The following is a 12,958-nucleotide window of genomic DNA, read 5'->3' on the forward strand; positions in this document are numbered from 1 at the left end:
AGGTTGGACACCTCCCGGGCCGGCTCACTAGCCTCCCCCGCACATCCTCCCACCTGCCAGCCCCCCCCGCTGAACCTCCCACCTGCCAGACCCCCCCGCACATCCTCCCACCTGCCAGCCCCCCCCGCTGAACCTCCCACCTGCCAGACCCCCCCGCACATCCTCCCACCTGCAGACCCCCCCCCCCCCCCGCTGAACCTCCCACCTGCAGACCCCCCGGTACATCTGCCCGCCCCCCCCCGCTAATCATCCATCCGCGCCTCCTCCCCATCCTCCCACCTGTAGACCCCCCCCGCACATCCTCCCACCTGCCAGCCCCTCCCGCTGAACCTCCCACCTGCAGACCCCCCCTGCACATCCTCCCACCTGCCAGCCTCCCCGGTACATCTGCCCGCCCCCCCCCCCCCGCTAATCATCCATCCGCACCTCCCCCCATCCAGCCCCCCCATCCTCCCACCTGTAGACCCCCACTGCACATCCTCCCACCTGCCAGCCTCCCCGGTACATCTGCCCACCCCACCCCACCCCCCCCCGCTAATCATCCATCCGCATCTCCCCCCGTCCAGGCCCCCCATCCTCCCACGTGCAGACCCCCCCGCACACCCTCCCACGTGCAGACCCCCGCCCATCCTCCCACCTGCCAGCCTCCCCAGTACATCTGCCCACCCACCCCCCGCTAATCATCCATCCGCGCCTCCCCCCCATTCTCCTACCTGCCAGCCCCCCCCATCCAGCCCCCCCATCCTCCTACCTGCAGACCCCCCCATGCTCCTACCTGCCAGCCCCCCCGCACATCCTCGCACCTGCTAGCCCCCCCCCCCCACATCCTCCCCCATCCAGCCCTCTCATCATCCCACCTGCCAGCCCCCCCCGCACATCCTCCCACCTGCCAGCCTCCCTGGTACATCGGCCTGCCCCCCCCCGCTAATCATCCATCCACGCCTCCCCCCCTTCTTCCCACCTGCCAGACCCCCCATCCAGCTCCCCCATCCTCCCACCTGCAGACCCCTCCATCCAGCCCCCCCCATCCTCCCACCTGCCAGCCTCCCCGGTACATCGGCCTGCCCCCCCCGCTAATCATCCATCCGCTCCTCCCCCCCCCATCCTCCCACCTGCCAGACCCCCCCACACATCCAGCCCCCCCACATCCTCCTACCTGCCAGACCCCCCCCCGCACATCCATCGCTCCCCGCTAATCATCCATCCACTCCCCACACACACATCCTCCTACCTGCCAGCCCCCCCGCACATCTATCCGCCCCCCCCCAATCATCCTCCCCCCGGCCAGACACCTCCCCAATAATCCCCCCACTTACCTACCCCTCACCACACACACATCCTCCTACCCTCCTAGTGGCACCATTTCAGATTCAGGGGGGATGCAACTTTAACCATGATTCCAGAGACTACTTGGGCACCTGATAACTCTTCGGGTTATTTTTGTTTGTTTTGGGGCAGGGGTCTTTGTTTTTTGCAAACAACAACTGGGGTGCTCCTGTCAGATAATTTCTAATTCCTATATAAAAAAAGAAAATGAGATCAATATTAGACCCACGCAGCGCTAAACCTAACGCGTTCGGAGACCTTGTGTCAGTCCACGGAAGGGACGCTGGTCAGGTTTAACAGTGTTATGTATCGTCTCACTTTGCCACTAACGCTGAACACGACTGTTGGAACAATTGTAGAAAAATCTAGATGACTTTCTGGCACGTGTTTGCAATTCATCCAGCTTGGAATAGAGCCTTTAACTTTTTGAAACATCCAACTAGGGCAAGGCCCCATGTGTTTACTTATCCTGCACCTGCCTGGGGGGTGTTACCCCACTACAAACAACAGACTAGAAACTGGCTTTAAACAGGAGTGAAACGGACACTTTCAAGTCACTCTCATAGTGTTGTCAACCCCCAGTGTTCAAAAATCATGACTCAGGCACACCAAAAATCACGAGACTGGCTCTAAACTCATGAGATTATGTAAAAATAACAGATTGGGGGCTCTTTTTATTTGCCTTCTGCTTTTTGAGCCTTTAGGGTGCACTGGGGTCACATTTTGAAGCTTTCTCCACAGCCACAAGGGCTGGAAACTTCATTTTTCTTTAAGAACGAAGGCTGAAATCATCACAGATGATGCGACTCCAGGAGCTAGGGCTTTAAGGAAAACAATAATTATCATGAGACTCATGACAAAATCATCAGAGTTGACAACACTGCATGAGTTTCACTTCTGTTTAAAGGCTCGTTACTTTCCAGAAGGGTCTTAAACACAACCCTACAGAGACTGAGTTTCAGTTTTCACAGGAGAATATTTTAAACCAACCACCAAGAAAATTCAACGACATCCACCCTGCACATCCATCCTCCTAACTACCCCCCATCCGACACATTCATCCTCCTAACTGCGCCCCCACTTGACACATCCATCCTTCTCCCGAAACATCCATCTTCCCACCTGCTTGCTCGCCATCCCCCACACATCCTCCCCACCTGCAAATCCATCCTCCTACCCATGTACCTACCTACCCCTAGACACCACCCCACATCCATCCTCCTACCTGCCATCCATCCTCCCCCCGCACATCCATCCTCCTACCTGCCATCCATCCTCCACCCGCACATCCATCCTCCTACCTGCCATCCATCCTCCACCCGCACATCCATCCTCCTAACTACCCACCACCTGACACATCCATCCTCCCCATTCCTGCAAATCTATCCTCCTAACTACCCCCACCCCAACACATCCCCCCTACCCCCTGCAATCCATCCTCCTAATTACCCCTCACCCGACACATCCATCCTCCTAACTACCCCCTCCCCCAGCACATCCATCCTCCCAACTACCCCCCACCCGGACACATCCATCCTCCTAACTACCCCCGTCGACACACCCATTCACCCTCCGCCCTCCCGCACATCCATCCCCCACAATGCACATCCATCCTCCTAACTACCCCCACCCCCAACACATCTCCCCCTCTCCCCCTGCACATCCATCCTCCTAATTACCCCCCACCCGACACATCCATCCTGCACATCCATCCTCCTAACTACCCCCTCCCCCAGCACATCCACCCTCCCCCCACGACACATCCATCCTCCGAACTACCCCCCCCCCCCCCACACACACACACCACATCCACCTAACCTGCCGGCCTGCTGCCCCTGCTCTTCGTGCTCCCAAACCATTGACCAGATATGGAAATTCCAACGCCTAAACTGAACTTCCTAGGAGCCCTTTGTAATTTCCTCACTGAGGGAGTCACCAGCCAGAGAGGCATGGTGGGGTGTGGCCTTTTCCGAGAGGGCCAGGTGGGCATCACTTATCAATCGTGCTAGAGAACAGACCATAAAAGCAGAGTCAGCTGTAGGCCAGGAATCCGAGGGGCAATGGGTGGGAAAGGGCTCTCGCTTTACATGCGGTGAGTGCGGATTTCACAACGAGCCCTTTCTGGACAAGAAATAGCAAACTGGCCAAAGCACCTCCACACTTCCTGCAGGAGAGACCCCGTCCCTGGCAAGGGGACTCGGGTGGGGACTGACTGATGGCTTCATTGCGTCCATTTCCAACTACTGGCCCAACTCTATGGCCCATTCTCTTTTGCAGTGCCAGTTTGTGCCACCCATATTCACGGTGAGCAGCATCCTTCTTCACAGGTCTGTGTGGCTCCTTATGGGGCGAGGAGCTGCTTGGCCCAAGCAAGCAGGGCACAATCCAGCCATTCGTCAAAGGCGTATTTGGTACATTGCGGGGAGGGGGAGGATAGTGTGTGAAAGGTAACAGGATTGTATTGGGTTCTGTTGGATCATCCCGTAAAGTAGGATCCCTATGAGGCATGTGTGTTAGCTTGCTGGAAAAATGCCAATCTACAGTACCTGCTGAAAGAGATGCAACCAGAGCTGTCTGGCTGCGTGACACGCTGGCTTTGGTGAAGGCGTTTCTTTGGGCTTCCATCTTCCCTCTGAATTCTGAGTTCGAACAAATTCAGCCTGAAAGAAAATGCAAATCTCACCTATGCGCTAGAGAAACCCATACATCAGCCCAGATTCTTTGGCCCCACGTTTGTTGGGATCGAACATGAACTTTAGTGGAGCTTTTGACAAACTGGATTCCGAGCTGTGAGTGTGAAATTACCTATGAAACAAGGGGAGCTGGCCTGGCTTATGCGGGATTTCTTGACCATTTGCATAGTCCGAGTCATCAGTTCTTCACAGCCAGGGTGAAAACTGTTTGTTTGAACAACGTTATAGTAGTGCCGAGTTTTCTTCGGAACTACAGTTTAATGATTTAGAAGACAGATCCTGTTCCTGGGGATGTGCTTAGTTTGAAACGAAACTAGAAAAAAAAACAACCCAACCTGTTAGCCGCAACCTCTCCCTTCTCATTAAGATTAAGTGCATGTTGTAATGCTGTGAAGTCACTTACTGGGGTATTTTCTTTCCATGTAACTAGAGACAACTAAAGTACAGTGACCCTTAATGTACCACACCTGGGACGTAGTCTCTTCCTGACACCTGACTGTTCATTTTTATGCACTTCCAGTATTTAAAAGAATCAGTACTTAGGACAAATATATTGCAGGGCCTATCGAAGGAGAGCTTCCAAGCGCGTGGCTTTGCTCTACCTTGTGATGAGATACATTGCTGAAAGGCACAGCTGTTTGATTTGCATTTCCTATAGTTGGACTCCTCCAACATTAAGGGGGGGGGATTTTCCCCGCACACTTGAGCTAACCATTGACTCATTACAGTGTAATAATTACCCCTGTTGATTGCTAAGCCAGTTACCAGTGGAATTCCTCATCCAGCAACACAACAGTAATGGGCAGCTTGACCCCACCTGCACAAAGTGGGGTTTTCAGAAGCACCTCAGTGAGTCGGGGCACAAGCCCCACTGAGTTTGCTAAGTACATCAAAGAGTTCAAATTCTCCTTTCAGATACATGAGTGATTTCACTGGGAGTCCAGTGTGGCTGTGGGTTGACACCAGCACATCTGCAGGAGTGGGGGAGAGACACATTCAATGTGTGTTAAAGAAACTGGTGAGACAAAGTCAACTGCTTCCTCTCCTGTACGAAGCTGTGGGTCACCAACACATACCCAATGCACTCAACGCACACAACACTGTGACCAAATATGCATTTCCCACAAGGGGACGAGACAAAATGAGGTGCAGCGGAGCAAGGCAGGGCTCTGCGTCTGCTGCTGCCAGTGGGTAGGACCTAATGCAGACCTGAGGGAGTTCTTCTTCACTCAGCGCACAGTCAACCTGTGGAACTCCTTGCCGGAGGAGGTTGTGAAGGCTAGGACTATAACAGGGTTTAAAAGAGAACTGGATACATTCATGGAGGTTAAGTCCATTAATGGCTATTAGCCAGGATGGGTAAGGAATGGTGTCCCTAGCCTCTGTTTGTCAGAGGGTGGAGATGGATGGCAGGAGAGAGATCACTTGGTCATGACTTGTTAGCTTCACTCCCTCTGGGGCACCTGGCATTGGCCACTGTCGGTAGACAGGATACTGGGCTGGATGGACCTTTGGTCTGACCCAGTCTGGCCGTGCTTATGTTAGGAGTGACAGATCTGGCATAGCCTTTACCGAGAGGCAGGTGGAAGGAGCCATTTCAAGGCCATGCACACCACGGGAGGGAATCCAGATGAGGACTATGTAATCCGCAGGAACAATAGGCATTTGGCGACCAACACAGAGTGAATGCAGAAAAACACGAGCTGCCTCCATGCCAACAGACATGGCTGAGAAATGGGAGTAAGCCATACACATCTATGCCCCCGTGCAAGCAGCCAGACAAGAGTGCACGCTCGCACGAGCAGAACACTGCTGCTCTTGGAAAGGGGTGACAACACATGCACATGCCCAGCCTTTGTGTACAGGCAGTTGGCTGGACCAGGCAATGACCAAACAGAAGCCTGCAGGATAACCCAGCCCAGGATGTCATCCCCGCTGCAAAATGCAAGGGTCTTGGAAAAACTTCAGGGCTCCAAAAGAAAATGAACATTGCACTCCCACTCACAAAGTAGCCAGTTACACCTACTGGCAAAGGCCCAGGCATAGGACCCAGACCCATAGCTGGTATCCTGCCGCTGCAGGAGCCCTGAGTGCAGCCTGGCAGAACACAGCCCACACTGCGCACAGGGGAGTAGGGGCCCCCACTCGGGATACCCTGCTCCGCCCCGGGAACGACACGATCCATGCACTCAGCGCGTACGAATGGTCACGAACGGGATGTCGTCGTCGTCACGCGAAAAGCACAAAGAGCCTTGGACAGAGCTTGCTGGGTCAGCCGGTCCAGAACGGTCTGTGGGGAGAGAGGTGTAGCCCGTCCTCCCGCGGACAGAGGGACTGACCACAACAATACTGGCACTGCCATTGTTCCCACTTCAGCACAATACTTCTACAACGGCTGCCCCGTCACTGGATGGGCCCACGGGCAAAACCGGCGGCAGCCGCAATCTCGGTGTGAAAAGCCAGACTGAGCCCAAAGAAGGGAGCATGAGTCATCCAGTCGGTCATCAGCAGCACCAGGCTAGTGCTGCTCCGAGGTCGCAGACTATCGCTCGCGCTATACTTCCAGATTAATAGAGTGGAAGGGACCACCAGGGTCAGCTAGCGTGACCTCCTGCATCACGCAGGCCAGAGAAGGTCACCCAGTATTTCCTGCACTAGAGGGAACGTGAACGTTATCGGTCCCAATTGTGTGTGTTTGAACTAGAGCATGTTGTTTAGAAAGACAGCCAGTCTTGAGTTAAAGATCCCAAACGATGAGACATTAGCCACACCCCTTGGTAGGGCCTCGTGACGGTTGGTTCCCCTTCTGGTTAAAAAGTTGGGTGTCATATGGCGCCCGCAGTGGTACAATCCAAGCACCCCACAAACATTCATGATCTAACCACCCAGCACCCCAGCAAGACAGGGGAATATTTTATCCTCATTTTACGGATGGGGAATGGAGACACAGAGAGACCAAGGGCTAGTTTTCCAAGGTGTTTAGGCACCCAGAGATGCTGAGAGGCACCTAGTGAGAGTTTCAAAAGCTCCTAGGTGCCAAACTGTTATTGGTTTCTGTGGACATTTGGTTCTTAGGGGCATCCTAAAATTTCACTAGGCACCTACCTGCTCCTTTCCCCACCTAGCCTGAAGGGAACTGCCAAGTCTCAGGGTGTCCGTGGCACAGCCTGGAATTGACCTCAGGAACCGATGCCTAGATGATTTGCATGTGGAGTGGGGTCTGATCCACTCTCTGGTGAACGGTGCCAGCCTGACACCCAGTCTGTGACCACGGTAACAGCCGACATGTCTGCCAGCTCTACTACTATGGATGGTATGGGGGTATCCGAACTATGCAATCCCAGCCTGGCCCCTTAATCACACCACCAGCCCGTCCCTTGCCACGTGTGCATGTTCCCTGATTTCCATGAATGGCATTGACCGCCTTGACATCCTGCACAGTGGGCGAAGTGGCCACATCCTGCGGCCCTCCTGGGTGAGGTCATTCCAGCAGACTCAGCCGGAGGCTGAATGACATGATCGCAGAGGCAGGGAACTTGCGGGAGCCATTCACTGGTGAGTGCATTTCAGGGGGAGCTGACTGCAGGGAGGCAGTTGGGGATTCTGTGTTTGCTTTCAGTGCTCCAGGAGCGACCACCGCCCTGCTCAGCCTGCTCACATGGATCCTAGCAAGGCTGTGTGTTGGGAGGTACACAAGGCAATGCCTGGCAAGGCTGTAATGGCCATCACTGAGTCCCAATTAACTGTGGCGCTAAGAGATGCTCTGTATTTTTCATGAGTTCATGGCCATTCTCTGTCCTTAGGTAGTAGGAGGTGTCTGGAATAGAGCCAGAGCCTTCACCACCTACTTAAAACCAACCTGACACTTCCCAGGCAACCCGCGGAGAGTAACACAGGGTGGGTGTCATGTGAACCCGGTTACTCCACCCTGTGAGCAACTATTGCATTCCGGACCAGCTGCAAGCAGCAGGGAAGCACATCTGGAAGAGCTGGCAAGAGGGGATGATACCAAGGGTCTGTCTACACTGCAATTAGATGCACAGGGCTGGCCCATGCCAGCTGACTCAGGCTTGCAGTACTCGGGCGAAGGGGCTGTTTCATTGCAGTGTAGACATCTGGACTTGGGCTGGAGCCTGGGCTCTAGGACCCTGCAAGGTGGGCGGGTCCCAGCACTTAGGCAACAGCCCGAGCCTGACCATCTACATTGCAATTAAAAAGCCCCTTAGCCAGAGCCCCATGAGCCCAAGTCAGCTGGCATGGGCCATCCAGGGGTGTCTAATTGCAGTGTAGAAATGCCCTAACTGGACTTCATGTTCAGAGGACATGTGTTATTGTGGAGAGGTCATCATAGGATAAACAAGGGCACAGCCTATGCAAATTGCACAACTGAGGCATAAAAACAATGAGCTCTCACTGCAGGAGGAAACAGGGAGAAGGAAGCAGCTTCTTAGGGGGTTGTAATAAACTATAGTGAGGGTGAGAAATGATCATGAGAAAATCCTGCTGCCTACATCCTGCAGTTTCTACAGGACTGCTCCCATGAGTAAACAAGTGGGCTTTGGGTCTGATCATGCTCCCAGTGTTGTCATTCACTTCAAGAAGACGAGTTCCTGCTTGCAATCAAAGCCTCTGCCAATGCAAGGCTAGGGAGACTGGAAGGGTTATAACTGACCAACTGCCCCCCTTCCTGCCCCAGGATTTCTGCAGCTTTCCCCCCATGGCCACATTTATTGTTTGTGCACTGGAGCTGGTCAGAAAATGGAATTTCCATCCTTGGGGAAATCCCAGCATTTGGAAAGTTGTTTTTGTCCTAAACTGGGACTTTGAAATTTTTGTGGAATAGAAATTCGCAAAAAGTTTGATTCAGAAAGTTCAGAAGAACTTTATCAAAGCATTTCATTTTTCTAATATGGTACATGAAAACAAGAAGGCTGGAATGAAATGAACTGAGCAAGTCAAAGCGAAATACTCCATTTCTATTTTGAATCTTTATGACACATTCCAGCAAAACCCGTAGCGTAAGATGAAATGGCATTGTCCAATGGAAAACTGCTCCAACAACTTAATTTATTTTTTTACCAGCTCTACTGTACATTGTAGGCAGAGGAGGTCCTAAAACATAAGACCTAGTGTCAGAGGCCCAGTATGAGGCCTAAGGCCTAAGCTAAAGTAACGGTCAAGACTTTGCTGATATAAAACTAAGTTAAACTGTGAGCAAGAGGGAGGCCCCGCTCACAGAATCTGGCATGAAGAGGGCTGATGCTGTAAACACACACATACCTAAAAGGTCCCGGGCACAAGTGATGTAAACACGTGCCAGGATGGTACCACAGCACCCCAGCACAAGCACATTCCCCGTCAGATAACAGGAACATGCTGACTCATCCCAAAGATAGGGTTAAAAGGATAATATGATGGATAGGGTTGTTTTAATTGAACCCAACATGTACAAGGTAATAGGCAGCACCTTGACATGTAGAGGGGCTGTACCTCAATACGTCAGGAGTGATGTGTAACTTGTTTGTACCTGCGTATAAGAATGCATCCCTGTGGAGTTGTCTTGGTCTGGCCTAGGGGGCAGTGGTAAATCCCTCCACTGACCGAGCCGGTCCATTGTCAGGCAGCACATATGTACTAGCAGAACTGTAGACATCTGATCCGGGGAGCTGGAGACTGTTTCTTGTTTGGCAATAAACCTGGCCGGGTGCCTTCGTACCTTATCGGAGTCTGTGGTCATTGTTGGTTCTCTCGGGGTCTGCTGTGTCAGCTATCCGCGGAGAGCCGGGCAGCTCACAAGGGGAACACGTGCATGCAGCCGACTGTTATCAACATGGAACAGAGCAGAGCACCACACCAGTGATGCCTGACAACGTGCATTATCTGCAATATAGTTTTCTAGGCAGCTGTCTTGACTTAACCCCCAGTACTAGTTCTCCAGCGAGATCTTTCTTCATTGTAACGCTCTCTGGGGCTATGTTTACACTAGGAGCTAGGGGGTGTGATTCCCCTGCTCCTGTGCAGATACTTGCACTAGTTCTCATCAAGCTAGCGTGCGTCTAAACAGGAGTGTAGCCACGGTCGTCCGATATCTTCCTTAGGCATTAGACACAGACCCTGGGCCCTGGTCTTCTCTCAGGTATTTCAGAGTTGGCCCTGTGTAACTGAGATAGAACTGTCTCCATCGCTCTCAGAAGCTGGATGAAATAGCTCTGGTCTAACTGTCAAACATACAAACCTCTCTACCAAAAGAGTCTCTCTCAGGGTTTTCGAGGAATAAACACACTTTTTCCCCTTTCTGAAACAAACTTTCACTATCAACTTTTAAAGAATTGAAATAAACTTTAAAAAAAAGCCTCAAGCCCGCTCTTCCTGACCTTTTATTTATATAAGCCACCAAGTATGTTCCACCTGTTTTTCCTTGAGCAAGTGAAACGTTCTGTGCAAATGTGCAGCTCAGGAGCGTCTCATTAACCCAACATAACAAGTTCGACTAATACAAGGGAGGAGTTAAAATTGCATGAAAAATACAAACTGGGAATTACAAACCTAAACTCTGTGGCAATGCACACAATTCGTGACTAGCCTAATGGGAGTGGAAATGTTTCAGAGCTGCGAATAATGGGAACAAGGGAGTCATTCTTCACAGAAATATAACAGAGTATGAATATTCAGCCATATAATGACTGGAGTGTCAATTATTGAGAGTGCCCAGATGAGTCCCCCAGCCCTTGCTAACAGTGACATATTTCAATTATTAGCAAATTCTTCCCCATTGAATCAGTCTCATGTCATTTTCCTCAGTAAAATTTGAGTGCTACTGCATATGGAAACCACCCATATCCCCATTAGTTACATGAAAACTGCTTTGAAAAGAAGGCAGATGTGAACAACAAGCCTTGTGGACAAGAGGGAGGAGCAATAGATGTGAGATATCTCAGTTTTAGTAAGGCTTTCAATACTGTCTCACATGACCTCATGAGCAAACTAGGGAAATACAGTCTAGACAAACTATAAGATGGATGCACAACTGATTGAAAAATCATATTCAGAGAGTAGTTATCAATGGTTCACAGACTAGCTGGAAGGGCCTCGAATAGGGTTCTGCAGGGATCTGTCCTGGGTCTGGTTTTATCCAATATCTTCATCAATGGTTTGGATAATGGCATACAGAGTACACTTATAAAATTTGCAGATAATACCAAGCTGGGAGGGGTTGCAAGTGCTTTGGAGGACAGGATTAGAATTCAAAATGATCTTAAGAAATTGGAGAAATGATCTGAAGTAAATAGGATGAAATTCAATAAGGACATGCAAAGTACTCCACTGAAGAAAGAACAATCAGTTGCACACATACACAATGGGAAATGACTGTCTAGGAAGGAGTACTGCGGAAAAGGATCTGGGGGCTGTGAGTGGATCACAAGCTAAATATGAGTCAACAGTGTAACACAGTTGCAAAAAAAAAGCAAACATCATTCTGGAATGTATTAACATGAGTGTTGTAAGCAAGGCACGAGTAGTAATTCTTCCGCTCTATTCGTCACTGATAAGGCCTCAACAGGAGTATTGTGTCCAGTTCCAGGCAACACACTTTGGGAAAAGTGTGGACAAATTGTAAAAAGTCCAGAAGAGAGCAACAAAAATGACTAAAGGTCTAGAAAACCTGGCCTACAAGGAAAGATTAAAAAAATTAGGTTTGCTTAGTCTGGAGAAGAGAAGACTGACGGGACGATTACAGTCTTCAAGTACTTAAAAGGTTGTTAGAAAGAGTACGGTGATAAATAGTTCTCCTTATCTATGAGGACAGGACAAGAACTAATGGGCTTAAATTGTAGCAAGGGAGGCTTAGGTTAGACATTAGGAAAATCTTCCTATCAGGGTAGTTAAGCACTGGAACAAATTACCTGGAGAGGTTATGGAATCTCTGTCTTTTGAGGGTTTTAAGAGCAGCTTGGACAAACACCTGCCAAGGATGGTCTTGAAAATCCTTGGTCCTGCCTCAGTGCAGGGGACTGGACTAGATGACCTGTTGAGGTGTCTTCCAGTCCTACATTACTATGGAAAGAGAAGGGCTGTCTATCACATAGCAAGTGTTTCAGCTGATCTGACATACTAAAACACCCTCATTACATGATCTTACAGGGCACTATATTCATGCTTGTTCTCCACCAACAGCATAAAAACCAGGCTGTAACCAATAGCCTGTATTGCCTTGGCTAGTCTTTATGCTTTTATCTTATGTAACTGACAGCAACTTCTGTCCACGCTTCTCTTTGGGTGATACCTACTCACGTTTGGGAGCAATTACTTACAAAATATTCCCATCCAAGTCAACGGCACTGCTCATCTGAGCAAGTGTTGACCAAGGTGAGTAAGGATTGCACAATCTAGTTCTTCAATAAAATAAAATTCAGAAATAAAATGCCAGAGGCAGGAATCAGCCATTAATACCCACTGCATGGAACAATATTTATCCCTTTCTCACCCCTCAGTCACCAGGATTATGGACAAGTCTGTGAAAAAAAAATCATTCAGATAGACCTCCAGAGGTGCCTAGGCCTCACGGTACCCCTCTCTACGTAGGTGAATATCCAATCCTAGGTGCAAAAATTCCCATTGCCCCCAGCAGTGTTGGAGGTGCAAGGGGCCTGCCGGAGGAGAGAAGTTTGTTGTTCTCCCTCCCACCCCTGCATTCCATCACAAACAATCAGAACGGTGTTTAAAAAACAGGGGGAACCATCTTTCCCCAAACTCGGAAACCATCAGCATGTCTAACACAAGCACCTGCGTTCTGTACCATGGTCCGGATTCACCCAGAGAAACGGCAGGGCACACCCCAGTGACTCCTAGGGACAGAATTTGGCTGACTGTGGCAGTGATCACGGGGGAAGAATTAAAAGTAGCACAATAGCATTTTGTAATTGCAAAGATGAGGTAGA

This window comes from Chelonia mydas, chromosome 9 (assembly GCF_015237465.2).
Source record: "Chelonia mydas isolate rCheMyd1 chromosome 9, rCheMyd1.pri.v2, whole genome shotgun sequence".
Lineage (NCBI taxonomy): Eukaryota > Metazoa > Chordata > Testudines > Cheloniidae > Chelonia > Chelonia mydas.